Here is a 16,903-nt window from a genome sequence, read left to right on the forward strand (position 1 = left end):
TGTAGCAGCAGCTCTGGAAGACTGGCTCATCAAAGATTCAACATCTCCTGGGGTTATTGTAGCAACCAAACAGACTATGTGGTTCTTACAAAGCTTGGGGTATGAAATCAATTTTCCCAAGTCCCAGCTACAGTCCTGTGAAACTTTGCAGTTCATCGGTGCTGTTCTGGTGAAATGAGCCCTGAAATGACATCAGACGCCATGAAATGTGCTTCGGCAGAATTCCTCGATGGGTTCGTGAGAAAGTAGAAATTATAACATTTCACAAAGAGCAAAGAGGACAGTGCTAATTTATCTACCACTCTGGTCCTGATGAAGCTCTTGAGAGCGAAATGGAGATCTTCCGTCGTTATAGCAATTGTGGTCAGAGGGCCGGGTATGAATGTTCATATTATAAAATTGAAATAAGGAAGAATTAACCTTATCAAGGATATTAAATAAGTCATACACTATAAATTGAATAAATAAGATAATTAGGACCGATGATAGCTCGCAAAATAGTCACCCGCCAAGGCTTGTTCTGTTAGCTGGTGACTACGAGCGCTTGAGATCCTATTTCACATAATATATTCAATTTGAATTTCATGAAGTGTATGAAGAAATAACTTATTTAGGCTTAACATCAGTCTCGTTTGAAAGGGAATAATGTAAGAATATCTGCCTGCTGTCCCTGGATATCACCTGTTACTGTAAGTAACTGTGCTTTCTGTCCTCTCCTTGGTGTGTAGAGGTCAATAAAGGTGCACTTAACCTGATTGGGTTGATAGTGTGCATGCACCCAATGCTCAGTGATTGGCTCGTCAATCTTAAGTGTGAATATGGCTGCTGCGGTGTTCTCTCATGCGAATCCTGAAGCGCCGGGACATTTGTCCAATGTACAGTTTTGGGCACGGGCAGAGAATCGCATAAACAATGAAGTAAGAGGCACAATCAGTATTGTGGTGTAGCGTGTATTGATATCCTGTCACTGGGTATATAAAATGTTGTGGTGTCCACTGTAGAATCGCATGTTTTGCATTTAGAGTATTTCACATGTATGTGGGCCGATTATAAGTTCTGACAAATCACATTTATTTTTGACACAAATTGCTGCCTTTGTTTTGTGGGTTAAAGGTCCCAACATTCACAGGTGGTTTTTATGCCGATGAAGTAACCTTGCCTTTTCCAGTTAGATAAGGCTTTTCCTTTTGAACGATTCTAAAGTTTTCTTGCTGTTTTCACTGAAATTTTTTGCAGCATTTTGGAAAGTATTTTTGAACCCCACTATTTACCCTTCACCATTGAGAATATTGACCATTTAAACCCATTCTTTCAACCAGTTCTTAATCCATAAAAGGACATTACCTCCTATCCCATGTCTTTCTAATTTCCTTAGAAGTCTTTCATGAGGTACTTTTGTCAAATAACTTTTGAAAATCCAAATACACAATATCAACCAGTTCACCTTTATCCACATGTTCATTCACCCCTCCAAATAAATGCAGTAGATTGGTGAGGCAAGATTTTCCTTGACTAAAACTATGTTGGCTTTCTCTCATTTATCCATGCTTATGTATATGTTCTGTCATTTTGTGGTTTATAGTAGTCTCTACCATCACCGGTCTATAATTTCCTGGATCACCTCTGTAACCCTTTTAAAAAATCGGCATCATGTTGGTCTCATGTCTTCTGGTACTATGCTGGTTTAATTACAAATTACTAACAATAGCTCTGTAAGTTCATTTTTCAATTCTGTCAGTGTTCTGGGATGTATACCATCTGGTCCAGGCGATTTGCTACTTTTCATTTTGTTAAGTTGACCTATCACGTCATCCGGTGTTACAGACATTTGTATGAGTTTCTCTGATTCATCAGAATTGAATACAATTTCTGGTACCGGCAACTGTCCCACATCTTCCTCATTGAAGATCGAAGCAAATAATTAATTTAATCTCTCTGTTATGGCCTTGTTTTCCCTGATGTATATTTTTGACCTTTGCAGCTGCATTACGGCAAGACCTGGAAAATTGCAACAATCATGATGCTAGCCGCAGAAGCCTAAGAGAACATATAACCCAACTGTACAAGGAGAACATCCTTAAACTCACCAGAGAATTCACCACCCTATAGGAAAAGAAACCAATTAATTTCCTGTCAAAGTTCAAGTTGGTGACCAATAGACTTTCCTGCTTCACTCACCTCAAGTTCTAGCCAATCAGGTTTGAAGACAAACTGCAAACCTCACAGCATACACTGAAGAAAACCATGGCATGATGGCTGAAACTTCGGTACCTACCTACCCAGAAAAATGCAGCAATCGGGACACCAGCCACTGAAGCCTAAGAGAACATACAGCTTATGTTTTATCCAGATATTTCTTCAAGCCTTAAAAAAAAAAAAAAAAAGAATAGCAGATTGATGAAGCCCTTGAGTCCAGACCTGAAAGAGTTAATATGCCCTTTTTTTAACCAGAAATCTCGCCATATGGATAGGTCTGTGCTTGAGTTACTGAAATGCAAAACGTTGATGGATCACATCTGTTAGCTGAAGAGGCATTCTTCCATCCCCCGCTCACATTTACAAGCCCTCTGTGCCCTGTTAGGTCATAAGGCTGCTGCAGTATTTGTATCAGATGCTTCATGAACAGCTGTTATTTCTTGCTGAATTCTAGTAGTCATATTTTGGTCCTGGAGAGAGCTAAATATCCAAGTTTCCAAGTTTTTGAGATCAGATTTTATTTTAATGAACTTGCATCTGAAGTGTCTAGTCTGCTTAAAGCTTTTTAAAGACAGGTCACCCAAATATGTTCCTTCTAAAATTCCTTTCTCCTTAGCTTTTTTTTTTTTTTTCTTTTTTCAGTAGCCAGTATTATCCCAGGACAAGCAGGCAGCATATTCTTTACGCATGGGTGACGTCACCGACGGAGCCCCGGTACGGACCTTTTTAACTAGAAAGTTCTAGATGGCGGCACCGCGCGTGCGCGAGTGCCTTCCTGCCCGACGGAGGAGTGCGTGGTCCCCAGTTTCTTCGTTTCCGTGGAGCGAAGAAGACGCGTGTTTTTTCAACGGCCGTTGAAATCTTCCTTTTTGCCTTCCCGCTCGCGAATTTTTCCTGTTATTTTACTTTCTTACCTTCGGGTTCCTTTTTTCTTTTCATTTGCAAAAAAAAAAAAAAAAAAATTACTTTCTTTTTCTTCTTTTTCGAACCAGCCCCGGCGGGGCCTGTTGCCACTATACAGGCCTCCGGGTTTGATTTTGCGGAGGCCGTATTTCCATTCATGCCCCCGCAGCCAGGTTTTAAGAAGTGCCAGCAGTGTGCACGCCCGATCTCCCTCACTGACCCACACAATTGGTGCTTGCAGTGTTTGGGTCCTGAGCATCGGGCGGACTCCTGCACCCGCTGTGCCACTCTTAAAAAACGAACACTTAAAAATCGCCAGATCCAGCAGAACATCCTATTCGGCACCGGGTCTGCGATGGAATCCACGGCATCGTCAGCGGTACCACCAAAATCGACTCCCACCACTTCGACGACGCCCAATCCGACATCGGCGCCGCTGGTGCCAGGTAAGCCGGCTAAGAAGCCTTCCTCTTCCCTCGAGCGCCCCCCAGCCACAGTGGCGGCACCGACCTTACCGGCTTCACGCCGACCCCGGAAACGCTCCGCCCCGATCTCGGTGAGTGCCTCGTCATCGGCCTCCTCATCGCCGGGGCGTGGAGCAGCACCTATGGAACCGAAACAAAAGAAAGCGGTTCCGGTGCCACCCCTGGATGACCGCATCGCGGCCATCCTCCAGAAGCAATTACAGGAACAGCTGCAGCATCAACTCCAGCACCTGTTACCCACTATCCTGGCACCGCTCCTTTCGGTACCAGACCGGCCCGAGCCCCGCACCAAACAACCGGTATCCACCCCATCGGTGCCACTTAATACATCCATGCCGATTCTCTCGGCTGAACAGTTCCGTGCCCATCCTGTAGTTCCCTCACATACCACTACAGATCCACCTCGGGACCGGGCAGGGCACCGTTCTTCCCGAGACCGGGACCGACACCGATCTTCCTCTCCTGGTACCGTTTCGGTGCGCTCGGGCAAGTCTCTATCTAAGACCCACCATACCGAGCCTTCCACCCCGGTTTCTCGGCATGCGCAACCGGAGGTCCGGAATCCGGACTTATGGGAAGAATCCCCTCCCGGTACCAAGGAGGATGTCTTCTCATCGGACGAGGAACCCTCAGCGCCCGATACCACTTCCAAACCTGAGCAATCCTCGTTCTCCAAGTTCCTCAGGGAGATGTCAGCGGCTTTGTCTCTCCCCCTAGAGTCAGACTCCAAAAAATCCCAAGCCTTTCTGGAGGCCCTGGATTTTGAACAACCGCCTAAGGAGTTCCTCAAGTTACCCGTGCATGACATACTATGGGAAACCTTTTATAAAAACTGGGAGAATCCCCTCACAGTCCCTGGGGCCCCCCGTAAGTTAGATAGCCTTTACCGGGTTATCCCTATCCCGGGGTTTGACAAACCTCAATTGCCCCATGAGTCTCTCCTTGTTGAGTCCACCTTGAAGAAGACTCAGGGCGCCAGTGTTTATGCCTCCACCCCTCCTGGCAGAGAGGGCAAAACTATGGACAAGTTTGGCAAAAGGCTCTACCAGAATGCCATGCTGGCCAACAGGGCGAACAATTACACCTTCCACTTTTCATTTTACATGAAACACCTGGTCCAACAGCTGTCCGCCCTTCAAAAATATATTCCAGAGAGAAAGATTCCACTTTTCCAGCAACAAATTTCCAGTCTCCTTCAACTGAGGAAATTTATGGTACGCTCTATCTACGATTCTTTTGAGCTGACCTCTCGTGCCTCTGCCATTGCTGTTGCCATGCGCTGCCTGGCTTGGCTGAGAGTATCTGATTTGGACATCAACCACCAAGACCGTCTAGCCAACGCTCCCTGTCTTGGGGATGAACTTTTTGGGGAGTCCCTGGATTCAACCACCCAGAAACTCTCGGCCCATGAGACCAGATGGGACACCCTGGTTAAACCCAAGAAAAAGGCTCCACCTGCTCGACTTTACAGGCCACAGTCCTCATATCAACGCAGGTTCTCAGCCAGGCCGCTCAATCCGCCTTCACAACAACCTAGGCGGCCCCGTCAGCAACAACACCACACCCAGGCTCGGTCTCAATCCAACCAACCTGCCAAGCCTCTTCCACCTTCCAAGCCCTCTCAGCCCTTTTGACTCTTCTCTCCAGGGCATAGCCAGTCTCCCGCCTTCATTGCCTCTTCCTCAACCAATCGGAGGCCGTCTCCACATCTTTCTCAGCCGTTGGGAGGTCATCACATCGGACCAGTGGGTCCTCAGCATCATTCGCCACGGCTACGCTCTCAACTTCCAGACTCTTCCACCGAACAATCCTCCCGTAGAGTCTGCTTCTCACTCCTCCCAAACCCCCCTCCTGAGGGAGGTCCAATCCCTCCTTCTCCTCAATGCCATCGAAGAAGTGCCTCCGGCCCAAAGTGGTCAGGGTTTCTACTCCCGCTACTTCCTGGTTCCCAAGAAGACAGGAGACCTTCGTCCCATCCTCGATCTCAGGGACCTCAACAAGTGTCTGGTCAAGGAGAAGTTCAGAATGCTCTCCCTTGCCACGCTGTACCCTCTTCTCTCTCAGCACGACTGGCTATGTTCCCTGGACCTCAAAGAGGCCTACACTCACATCCCAATCAATCCGACTTCACGTCGCTACCTCCATTTTCAGATACAGCACCGTCACTATCAGTACAAAGTGCTACCTTTTGGCCTCGCTTCATCGCCCAGGGTGTTCACCAAGTGCCTTATTGTGGTGGCGGCCTTCCTCAGGTCTCACAACCTCCAGGTGTTCCCCTACTTGGACGATTGGTTGGTGAAAGCACCTACATCACCACTTGTGCTTCAAGCCACTCATCACACCATCTCTCTCCTCCATCTCCTGGGGTTCGAGATCAACTACCCCAAGTCGCATCTACTTCCTACGCAGTGACTTCAGTTCATTGGAGCAGTTCTCGACACCACACTAATGAGGGCGTTTCTCCCCTCCGATCGTCAACGGAACCTGCTCCACCTCTGTCGTCAGGTGCTCCTTCATCACTCCATTCCTGCCCGACAGATGATGGTCCTCCTGGGCCACATGGCCTCGACGGTACATGTGCTTCCCCTGGCACGACTCCACCTCAGGACACCCCAATGGACTCTTGCCAACCAATGGTCACAGACCACGGATCTTCTTTCTCATCCCATATCTGTGACATCGTCTCTTCAGCGATCTCTTCAATGGTGGTTGAACTCCTCAAATCTTTCCAGGGGTCTACTCTTTCATCTGCCCCCTCACTCCATGATCATCACCACGGATGCCTCCCCCTATGCGTGGGGAGCTCACCTCGGAGATCTACGCACCCAGGGACTCTGGACCCCTCAGGAGCGTCAACATCACATCAATTTCCTGGAACTCAGAGCCATATTCTATGCTCTCAAGGCCTTCCAGCACCTTCTCTGCCCTCAGGTTCTTCTCCTGTGCACAGACAATCAAGTTGCCATGTACTACATAAACAAGCAAGGCGGCACCGAATCTCGCCTCCTTTATCAGGAGGCTCTCCGCATCTGGACCTGGGCCACGGCCCGAAATCTCTTCTTCAAGGCTGTCTATATCCAGGGCGAACAGAACTCCCTGGCCGACAATCTCAGCCGCATCCTTCAACCTCACGAGTGGACTCTGGACCCTTCAACACTCCACTCCATCTTTGCTCGCTGGGGCACTCCGCAGGTGGACCTCTTTGCAGCCCCTCACAACCATCAGCTGCCCCAGTTCTGTTCCAGACTCTTCTCTCCTCATCGTCTGACCCCAGACGCATTCCTGCTCGACTGGACGGATCGGTTCCTCTATGCCTTTCCTCCACTACCTCTGATGTTGCGGACGTTATCCAAACTCCGCAGGGACAGGGCCACCATGATTCTCATCGCTCCTCGGTGGCCTCGCCAACACTGGTTCTCCCTCCTTCTTCAGCTCAGCTCCAGGGAGCCCATTCCTCTTCCTGTGTTTCCTACTCTACTTACGCAGCAACGTCAGTCTCTACTGCATCCCAATCTGTCTTCGCTTCACCTGACAGCTTGGTTTCTCTCGGGCTGACCTCTCCAGAAAATCTATATCAGCCTGTCCGTCGCATTTTGGACGCCTCCAGGAAACCGACCACCCTCCAATGTTACCATCAAAAGTGGACCCGGTTCTCCTCTTGGTGTCGACGGCATCATCACGATACCACCTCATTGGCGGTGGAAACTGTACTGGACTATTTGCTCTCTCTATCCGATGCTGGCCTCAAGTCTACCTCAAACAGAGTCCATCTCAGTGCCATCACTGCGTTTCATGTGCCTATCCTCGGAAAACCTCTGACGGCTCATCCACTGGTTTCCCGGTTCATGAGAGGCCTCTTCAATGTCAAACCACCTCTGAAGCCTCCTCCTGTCGTCTGGGACCTGAATGTGGTTTTATCAGCCCTCATGAAACCTCCTTTTGAGCCTCTTGCCACAACTTCGCTCAAACTTCTAACATGGAAGGTGCTTTTCCTCATTGCCATCACCTCTGCCAGGAGGGTTAGTGAGCTGCATGCACTGGTAGCCGATCCACCGTTCACTGTTTTTCACCATGACAAGGTGGTTCTGCGTACCCATCCTAAATTCCTTCCCAAGGTGGTCTCGGCTTTTCACCTCAACCAGTCCATTGTGTTGCCTGTCTTTTTCCCTAAGCCCCATTCTCATCCTGGGGAACAGGCGTTACACACGCTGGACTGTAAGCGTGCCCTTGCATACTACCTTGACCGTACCAGGGCTCACCGCTCGTCCCCTCAGCTCTTTCTGACCTTCGATCCTAACCGTCTGGGTCGTCCTGTCTCTAAATGGACGCTTTCCAACTGGCTGGCTGCCTGTATTGCGTTCTGTTATGCTCTTGCCGGTCTATCACTGGAAGGTGCTGTCACGGCCCACAGGGTCAGAGCTATGGCTGCTTCTGTGGCTTTCCTCCGTTCCACGCCCATCGAGGAAATCTGCAAGGCTGCCACTTGGTCCTCAGTTCACACGTTCACTACTCACTACTGTCTGGATGCCTTCTCCAGACGGGATGGGCACTTCGGCCAATCTGTGTTACAAAATTTATTTTCCTAATGGCCAACCATCCCTCCTCCCTCTCTGTTAGCTTGGAGGTCACCCATGCGTAAAGAATATGCTGCCTGCTTGTCCTGGGATAAATCACAGTTACTTACCGTAAACAGGTGTTATCCAGGGACAGCAGGCAGATATTCTTACGTCCCACCCTCCTCCCCGGGTTGGCTTCTTAGCTGGCTTATCCTAACTGGGGACCACGCACTCCTCCGTCGGGCGGGAAGGCACTCACGCACGCACGGTGCGGCCAACTAGAACTTTCTAGTTAAAAAGGTCCGTACCGGGGCTCCGTCGGTGACGTCACCCATGCGTAAAGAATATCTGCCTGCTGTCCCTGGATAACACCTGTTACGGTAAGTAACTGTGCTTTATTGGAAGGTGTATGTTTATCTTTTAAACACTAAATCTAAACCTCGCCATCAAAATACTCGAAATAACCACTGAAAACACCCTCTCATAGCAGAGAAGGAGAAAGCCTCAGATCATGGAGTTCCAGCAGCAACGGCTCTACCACACATACTCCCCGGGTTGGCTTCTTAGCTGGCTTATCTTAACTGGGGACCACGCGCCTTCGTCGGGCAGGAAGGCACTCGCGCATGAGCGGTGCGGCCTAACTAGAACTTTCTAAGTTCTTAGAGTGCAATCACTCTAAAATTGTCCGTATCGGGGCTCCGTCGGTGCCATCACCCATCAGTTAAGAATATCTGCCTGCTGTCCCTGGATAACACCTGTTACATGCTCCTTATGAAATATTGTAACACCTATGTGGCTAACTTATATGCTTTTGTAAACCCCCCAAATATGACTTGGTCATAGACTATGGGGGGCCGTGTTCAAAAAAAAAATATGGGAGGGAGGGGTTTACTAAAGCATATAGGTTAGGTACAAAGGTTTTAAAATATTTCATAAGGATCATTTAAAGGGTATTTTTTGTATGCTTGTGATGTATGTGTGTGTTGTAAGGCTCTCCATGATCTGAGGCTTTCTCCTCTGCTATGAGAGGGTGTTTATAGTGGTTATTTAGAGTATTTTGGTGGCGTTTAAATTTACTGTTTGTGTTTAGATTTCTTCCACTTCTTGATATGATTTTTTTTTGTATTTTAAAGATATAAAGTCTGGGATACGCTCTGTGCCATCTTTTCCTTTCCCCATACCTTTTTTAAATATTTACAGCAGAAGCAGCAAGCCCAACCTGCTGCTTGCGCCAGCGCTGGCTCTGCCTAGGCGTGGGCCCAGAAGAAGAGCCGATGCTAGCATGAGCAGCAGGTTGGGTTTGCTGCTCACGCCATAAATTAAAAAGGGGAAGGGAAGCGGTGTGCACACGTGGTGGACGGGGCATATGCGGAGAGGAGGACGGGTGCTGAAGAAGTGGAGAGAGGAGGTGGGGGTGAGAGGAACAGACGCTGAAGGGAAATGGGGAAGAGAAAGTGGGGAGAAGACGCTGAAGTGACATGGGGAAGAGAGAGTGGGGACACTGAAGGGAACTGGATGGAAGGAGGGGAAAAGAAAAAAAGGCACATGCTGGATTGGGGAGACAGATACCAGATCTGAGGGGAGGAAAAACGAGAGAGATGCTAAAAACCACCTTGGGGAGGGAAGGGAAGAAGGCAGAGATGCCAGCTTATGGGGGGAACGGAGGGAAGGAGATGGGGTGGTGGAAGCAGTGGTGGAAGGGAGAGGCACAGTAACAGAGCATATGGAAGAGGCAGAGAAAAGGCAGACAGTGAATGGAAGGAATTAAATGGGGAGAAGATGAGGAAAGCAGAAACCAGACAACAAAGGTAAAAAAAATTATATTATATTATAATATAATTGCCAGGGTACAAGCTCTATCGCCAGGACAGGTCAGGACAGAAAGGAGGTGGAATAGCCCTATACATAAAAGAAAGCATACAATCGACAAAAATGGACAAAGCAGAGACGACCAACAACCTGGAATCGTTATGGGTTAAAATACCTGGAAGGAAAGGGCCTGAAATAAAGATGGGTCTATACTATCGTCCACCCGGGCAAACCAGAGATATAGATGAAGAAATGGAAAACGAGATGAAGCGTGAATGCAAAAGTGGTAACACGGTTATTATGGGAGACTTCAACTATCCTGGGATAGACTGGAGTCTTGGAAGTTCAAAATGCGCTAGGGAGACAGAATTCCTAGAGGTTATACAAGATTGCTTCATGGAGCAGCTTGTAAGAGAACCGACGAGAGGAAATGCCACTCTGGATCTAATCCTAAATGGGTTAAAGGGACCTGCAAAGGAAGTGGAAATAGTAGGACCGTTGGGAAACAGCGATCATAATGTAATCAAGTTCAAGGTCGAAGTAGGAATACCGAAAGGAAATAGAACCATTGTGACAACTTTCAACTTCAGGAAAGGAAACTATGAAGCAATGAGGATAATGGTAAGGAAGAAACTTAGGAACACTTCCAAGAAATGGCAAACGGTAGAACATGCCTGGTCTTTTTTCAAGGACATGGTGAGCGAGGCGCAAAATCTGTATATCCCCCAGATTCAGAAAGGGGTGCAAAAAGAGTCAAACAAAAGACCCGGCATGGATAACTAAAATAGTGAAGGAAGCGAAAGGCAATAAGAAATATTCATTCAGGAAATGGAAAAAGGACAAAACTGAGGACAACTGGAAAGAGCACAGGAAGTTTAAAAAAGAATGTCACCGTGTGGTTTGAAAAGCCAAAAGAGAGTATGAAGAGAGGCTAGCCAGGGAAGCTCGAAATTTCAAACCTTTCTTTAGATATGTTAGAGGGAAGCAGCCAGCCAGGGAGGAGGTGGGACCGCTGGACGATGGAGACAGGAAGGGAGTGGTGAAGGAAGAGAAAGAAGTAGTAGAAAGACTTAGCATGTTCTTTTCGTCTGTGTTTACAAATGAAGACAAATCCAACATACCGGAACCTGAGCAAATCTTCAAGGGAGATCAAGCAGAAAAATTAACATCCATGGAAGTGAGCCTGGAAGACGTACGCAGGCAGCTAGAAAAACTAAAAAATGACAAATCCCCGGGTCCGGACGGAATCCATCCTAGGGTTCTGAAGGAACTAAAGGAGGAGATAGCGGAACTACTGCAGCAAATTTGCAATCTATCCCTGAAAACAGGCGTGATCCCAGAGGACTGGAAGATAGCCAATGTTACGCCCATCTTTAAAAAGGGATCAAGAGGTGACCCGGGCAACTACAGACCGGTGAGTCTGACCTCAGTTCCAGGTAAAATGGTGGAAGCACTTATAAAAGACAACATTGATGAACATTTTGAAAGAAACAAACTTCTGACAACCAGTCAACATGATTTCAGCAAGGGGAGATTGTGCCTAACTAACTTATTGCACTTCTTCGAAGGAATTAACAAACGGATGGACAGAGGTGACCCTCTAGACTTCCAAAAAGCCTTTGACAAAGTACCCCACAAACGCCTACTTCGAAAACTGAAGAACCATGGGGTGGAAGGAGATGTACATAGATGGATCAGAAACTGGTTAGCGGGTAGGAAACAGAGGGTGGGAGTGAAGGGCCACTACTCGGACTGGAGGAGGGTCACGAGTGGTGTCCCGCAGGGCTCGGTGCTTGGGCCGTTGCTATTTAATATATTCATAAATGATCTAGAAACAGGGACGAAGTGTGAGATAATAAAATTTGCGGACGACACAAAACTATTTAGTGGAGCTCGGACTAAAGAGGACTGCGAAGAATTGCAAAGAGACTTGAACAAACTAGGGGAATGGGCGACGAGATGGCAGATGAAGTTCAACGTTGAGAAATGTAAAGTACTACATGTGGGTAGTAGAAACCCAAGGTGCAGCTATACGATGGGAGGGATATTATTGAAGGAGAGTACCCAAGAAAGGGACTTGGGGGTAATGGTGGACATGACAATGAAGCCGACGGCACAGTGCGCAGCGGCCGCTAAGAAGGCGAATAGAATGCTAGGCATAATCAAGAAGGGTATTACAACCAGAACAAAAGAAGTTATCCTGCCGTTGTATCGGGCGATGGTGCGTCCTCATCTGGAGTACTGCGTCCAATATTGGTCGCCATACCTTAAGAAAGATATGGCGTTACTCGAAAGGGTTCAGAGAAGAGCGACACGTCTAATAAAAGGGATAGAAAACCTTTCATACGCTGAGAGATTAGAAAAACTGGGACTCTTTTCCCTGGAGAAGAGGAGACTTAGAGGGGATATGATAGAGACTTACAAGATCATGAAGGGCATAGAGAGAGTGGAGAGGGACAGATTCTTCAAACTTTCGAATAATAAAAGAACAAGAGGGCACTTGGAAAAGTTGAAAGGGGACAGATTCAGAACGAATGCTAGGAAGTTCTTCTTTACCCAACGTGTGGTGGACACCTGGGATGCGCTTCCAGAGGACGTAATAGGGCAGAGTACGGTACTGGGGTTCAAGAAAGGATTGGACAATTTCCTGTTGGAAAAGGGGATAGAGGGGTATAGATAGAGGATTACAGTCCAGGTCCTGGACCTGTTGGGCCACCGCGTGTGCGGACTGCTGGGCACGATGGACCTCTGGTCTGACCCAGCGGAGGCACTGCTTATGTTCTTATGTTCTTATTTTCTTTTTTTTTTGCTTTAGGATAAAGTAGTATATTAGTTGTGTTGATAAACATTTTATAAACAAAGCCCTGCCAGCTGAAGATCTTTCTCTAGTTCAGCAGCCAGAACTTTGATTTATAAAATGACAGTAGTAAGAATATTTTTTCTTTTTATACTTTAATAAAATAAGTTCAGTATAAAATTATTCAAAGCTTGTGTGGATGGGATTAGTTGGTTTGAGGGTAGGGGGACCGAGCTCACGGGGACGGGGTAGAGACGGGGACAAATTTTTTCCCCGTGTCATTCTCTAGTTCAGTGCTCACAGAGTCTTTTCCAAAAGATTGTTGTGTGTTGCGGTGGCCAAGAAACGCAAACAGGATGCTAGAAAATAGGGAAAGAGATGGTAAATCAGACCAATAATATTATTATGCCTCTGTGTATCACTCCATATTGTGACCTCACCTTCAGTATTACTTTAATTTCTGGTCACCTTATTTTAAAAAAGATGTTGCAGAGTTAGGAAAGGTTCAAAGAAGAGCAACCAAAATGATTAATGGGTTGGAACTTCCCTCATATGAGGAAAGGCTAAAGAGGTTAGGGCTCTTTAGTTTGGAAAAGAGATGGCTGGGGTGGGAGGTGTTTGAGGTCTACAAAATCCAGAGTCGTGTACAATGGGTAAAAGTGAATCATTTATTTTTTTTTTACTCTTATCAAAAAATATAAAGGTTAGAGGACATTCAATGAAATTACATGGAAATTCCTTTAAAACAAATAGGAAGAAATATTTTTTCACTTGACAAATTTTTAGTTAAAGCTCTGGAACTTATTGCCAGAGGATGTGGTAACAGCAGTTAGTGTCTCTGAGTTTAAGAAAGGTTTGGCCAAGTTCTTGGAGGAAAATTCCATAGGCTGCTATTGAGACAGACATGAGGGAAGCCACTGGTTGCCCTGGGATCGGTAGCATGGAATGTTGCTACTATTTGGGTTTCTACCAGATATATGTGAGCTGGACTTGCCACTATTGGAAACAGGGTATTGGGCTAGATCAGGGGTGGGCAACTCCGGTCCTCGAGGGTCAGAATCCAGTTGGGTTTTCAGGATTTCCCCAATGCATATGCATTGAAAGCAGTGCATGCAAATAGACCTCATGCATATGCATTGGGGAAATCCTGAAAACCCGACTGGATTCCGGCCCTCGAGGACCGGAGTTGCCCATCCCTGGGCTACATGGGACCATTGGTCTGATCCAGTACGGTTGCTGTTTGAAACAGAGGAACTTAATACCAGTTTTCCCACCCACTTGACCTATGCAAGGTTGCTCTCGTGGCAAATTGTAACCTGTTAACTGTATATTATGGTGTCAGAATTATTTTTTCACATACTCCTTCAGTTGGTCTTGTGCCTCTTCTCTGACCACTGCTATATGTGAAGCCTTTCTTTGCTTTTCGCCTCTACATATGGTATCCTTGTCCCTGCCAAACTTTACTTAATATGCACATTCTTGTCTATAAAGGGAAAGTAGTTGCCGTGTGTGCTTTTTGGCTTCAAAATATAACTGAACATCCCTGGGGATGCAAAGGTTTCCTTTTGTGATTCTGGGACTTTTTGCCAATTGCTCTGCAACACCCATCAATAGCAGCACCATCAGAGATTAAACAAATACTCTCATGGTTTGTTCTCAAGCGCTGAATTATGGCCAATAATAACTACACAGTACCTGCACAGCTATCCCAGTATTGTGTTTGGCAGCAATAATAACTTTTCTCAGGGGGGGGATCTATGGAGAGGATGGATGTTCAGTGTTCTATTGGTACTCTGCACCCACCTATAACATTGTAGCCTAACCTTATTCAGATGAAATTCAGAATTCTTCTATAGAAGAAAAATATGGAAGCTCTGTGAGGTGCATGTTTTCTCCTCCCACCCCCACCTAAAAGAGGACGATCTTTTTTTTTTTTTCTTACAGCACACGGTACTATCAAAACAACCCATTGCTCAAACAAAATTAAGCTGTGTACAAATCCCTTTATACTAATATGCACTGGATAGTCAAAATCATGTATGCTAAAGGGATTTTATTTTTTGTGCTCATTACTAGCGGTTACATTTTGTTAGAGCAAAAACTTTCCGCTAACACAAGTTTGAATTCTGTCTGATTTGTCAGCAGTAGGACATATTAAACTGTTAACCTTGTAGGAGTGAAAGAACTCGTTTCAACTCAAAGCATGACTTCTGCTTCTCAAGCAAACAGGACCAGGGTTGGTGTGTACAGAGGACAGTTTTCTTAGTTGGCCTGTTCACATAATCCACCCCCCTTTTATGATGGATATTCAGGAATTCTTTGAGTGTTGGTGCTTTTACCTCTGCAGCTGGCGCAAAAGAAACATTAACGTGGCTTCGGATATTTGGGGTTAAATTTGTTATACTATATGTGCCTATATGTAGCTGCCTAAGGAGCATGTTTACAATGTTGCTGCTGGTATCTCACTGTGTACTCTTGAGCTTGATTTTGAAAACGCTGTCTAAGCATGGCTCCTGGCCTGTTAAACATAACTAAATATTCAGCAGGAGACAGCCAATTATCGCCACTGAATATTCATGGTTAGTGGCTTGCTGCAAATATTCAGTGGTGGCCGGCTAAGTTTAGCAGGCAAATTGGACTGTATATATAGAAGTCCTATTTTTGCTTGCTATTAACTGGCCAGTGTTGAATATTTACTTAGCCAGTTACGGTAAGTTATGAGCCAACTAAAACCACCCCAGCATTGAATATCCACGTTGAGCGCCAATGACACTGGGGGTAGGGGAGGCACTCACAGCGTGCTGCTCGGCACTAGCTGAAAATTGCTTAGTATTTTTTGTCTGTCTGTCTTTCGTCCCTCCCACCCATTACTCTTTGTGGACCTCAGCCACTCATGCTTAAACACACTGTATAAATCTGTCTAGCATTTTCCTCCATTCTCCCTATGCTGGAGTTGCTGAATATTCACTCGTTCACCATTTCCAGGAGCACTTGCAAAATAGTATTGCCCATACTTTTAAACATGTGGTGCAGATTCAAAGAAGCGTCGGATGAACACAGAGGATCTAGACTTGCACAGAGGATCTAGACTTGTATCTGTATATGGCTGTTTGGAGGAGGATGGGCTGGGGAGGGCTTCAATGGCTGGAAGGGTGTAGGTTGGCTGGAGTGAGTTTTGATGGAGATTTTGGCAGTTGTAACCCAAGCACAGTACTCGGTAGAGCTTTGGGCAGACTGGATGGACCATGCGGGTCTTTATCTGCTGTCATCTACTATGTGCCTAGGGGAGCTTATTGGCTTACAATTACACTTGAAACATATGTGCTTTCCAAGTTGTGCATATACCGGCTGTACACACAACTTTATGCACACATAAGTTTTATAATTGCCTATTCCCTTTTGTTTTACAGTCTACCTTTGAAGTAAATCATTGTCTCCCAAACAAATTGTCTGTCTTCCCCATTTTTATTGTACATCGCTTTGAAATTTTTGAAAAAGCGATTTTATCAAATTTTTAAATAAACTTGAAACTTGGAAAGTATTTGAAGGTGACAGAATAGAAGTTGTAAAGGATTTTAATCTCCTGGGCTCTTTCATAAACAAAGAAAGAAAGAAATACTCTGTAGAATAGCACTGGGTCGCTCTTTAATTAAGGCTCTTGACAAAGTATTCAAAGGCAATGAAGATCAAATGTGCCCATTTTCTCAGTGGTCCATTATTATTTATTTTAAAATTTTCTATACCGTTTACAACTAAACGGTTTACATAATTTACATACATAGTTTTAAAACATGATAAAATAAACATACAAACAAACTTTAAAAAACATGAGTACAAAATAATCCCATAACTTTGCATAATAACAATCTAGAAAAAGGCATCTACAAATAACTGCGTCTTTAGTAATTTTCTAAACATACCCCTTTGGATGCGAAAGCTGGACACTACAGAAACAAGACAAAAGATTGACTCATTTGAGCTTTGGTACTGGAGAAGGATTTTATGCGTGCTGTGGACTACCAGAAGAACTAACAAATTGATTCTGGAAGAGGTCAAACCGGCTTTGTCACTCGAAGCCCAAATGATGAAGTTAAGACTCTTTCTTATTTTGGTCACACCGTCGGAAGAGAAAGATCATTGGAGAAGGACATTGTTTG

The 16,903-nt window shown here is 45.8% G+C and overlaps 2 protein-coding genes across 4 annotated transcripts in view; both read left to right on the forward strand.

The window, feature by feature from the left end:
• The window catches only part of TAMM41 (TAM41 mitochondrial translocator assembly and maintenance homolog), a 330,305-nt gene that overhangs the window by 189,247 nt on the left and 124,155 nt on the right, over positions 1 to 16,903 (forward strand). Inside the window, exon 9 of one of the 2 annotated variants that reach the window (XM_033926287.1) lies at positions 1,982 to 2,384. The exons of the other annotated variant lie outside the window; for it this stretch is intronic. The gene's annotated coding sequence lies outside the window, so the exon portion shown is untranslated. Of the gene's footprint in view, positions 1 to 1,981; positions 2,385 to 16,903 lie in introns of those variants that run through there. 2 annotated transcript variants of the gene reach the window in all.
• The window catches only part of VGLL4 (vestigial like family member 4), a 251,170-nt gene that overhangs the window by 35,966 nt on the left and 198,301 nt on the right, over positions 1 to 16,903 (forward strand). The window lies entirely within an intron of this gene.

The sequence above is a fragment of the Geotrypetes seraphini genome, chromosome 17, assembly GCF_902459505.1.
Source record: "Geotrypetes seraphini chromosome 17, aGeoSer1.1, whole genome shotgun sequence".
Classification (NCBI taxonomy): Eukaryota; Metazoa; Chordata; class Amphibia; order Gymnophiona; family Dermophiidae; genus Geotrypetes; species Geotrypetes seraphini.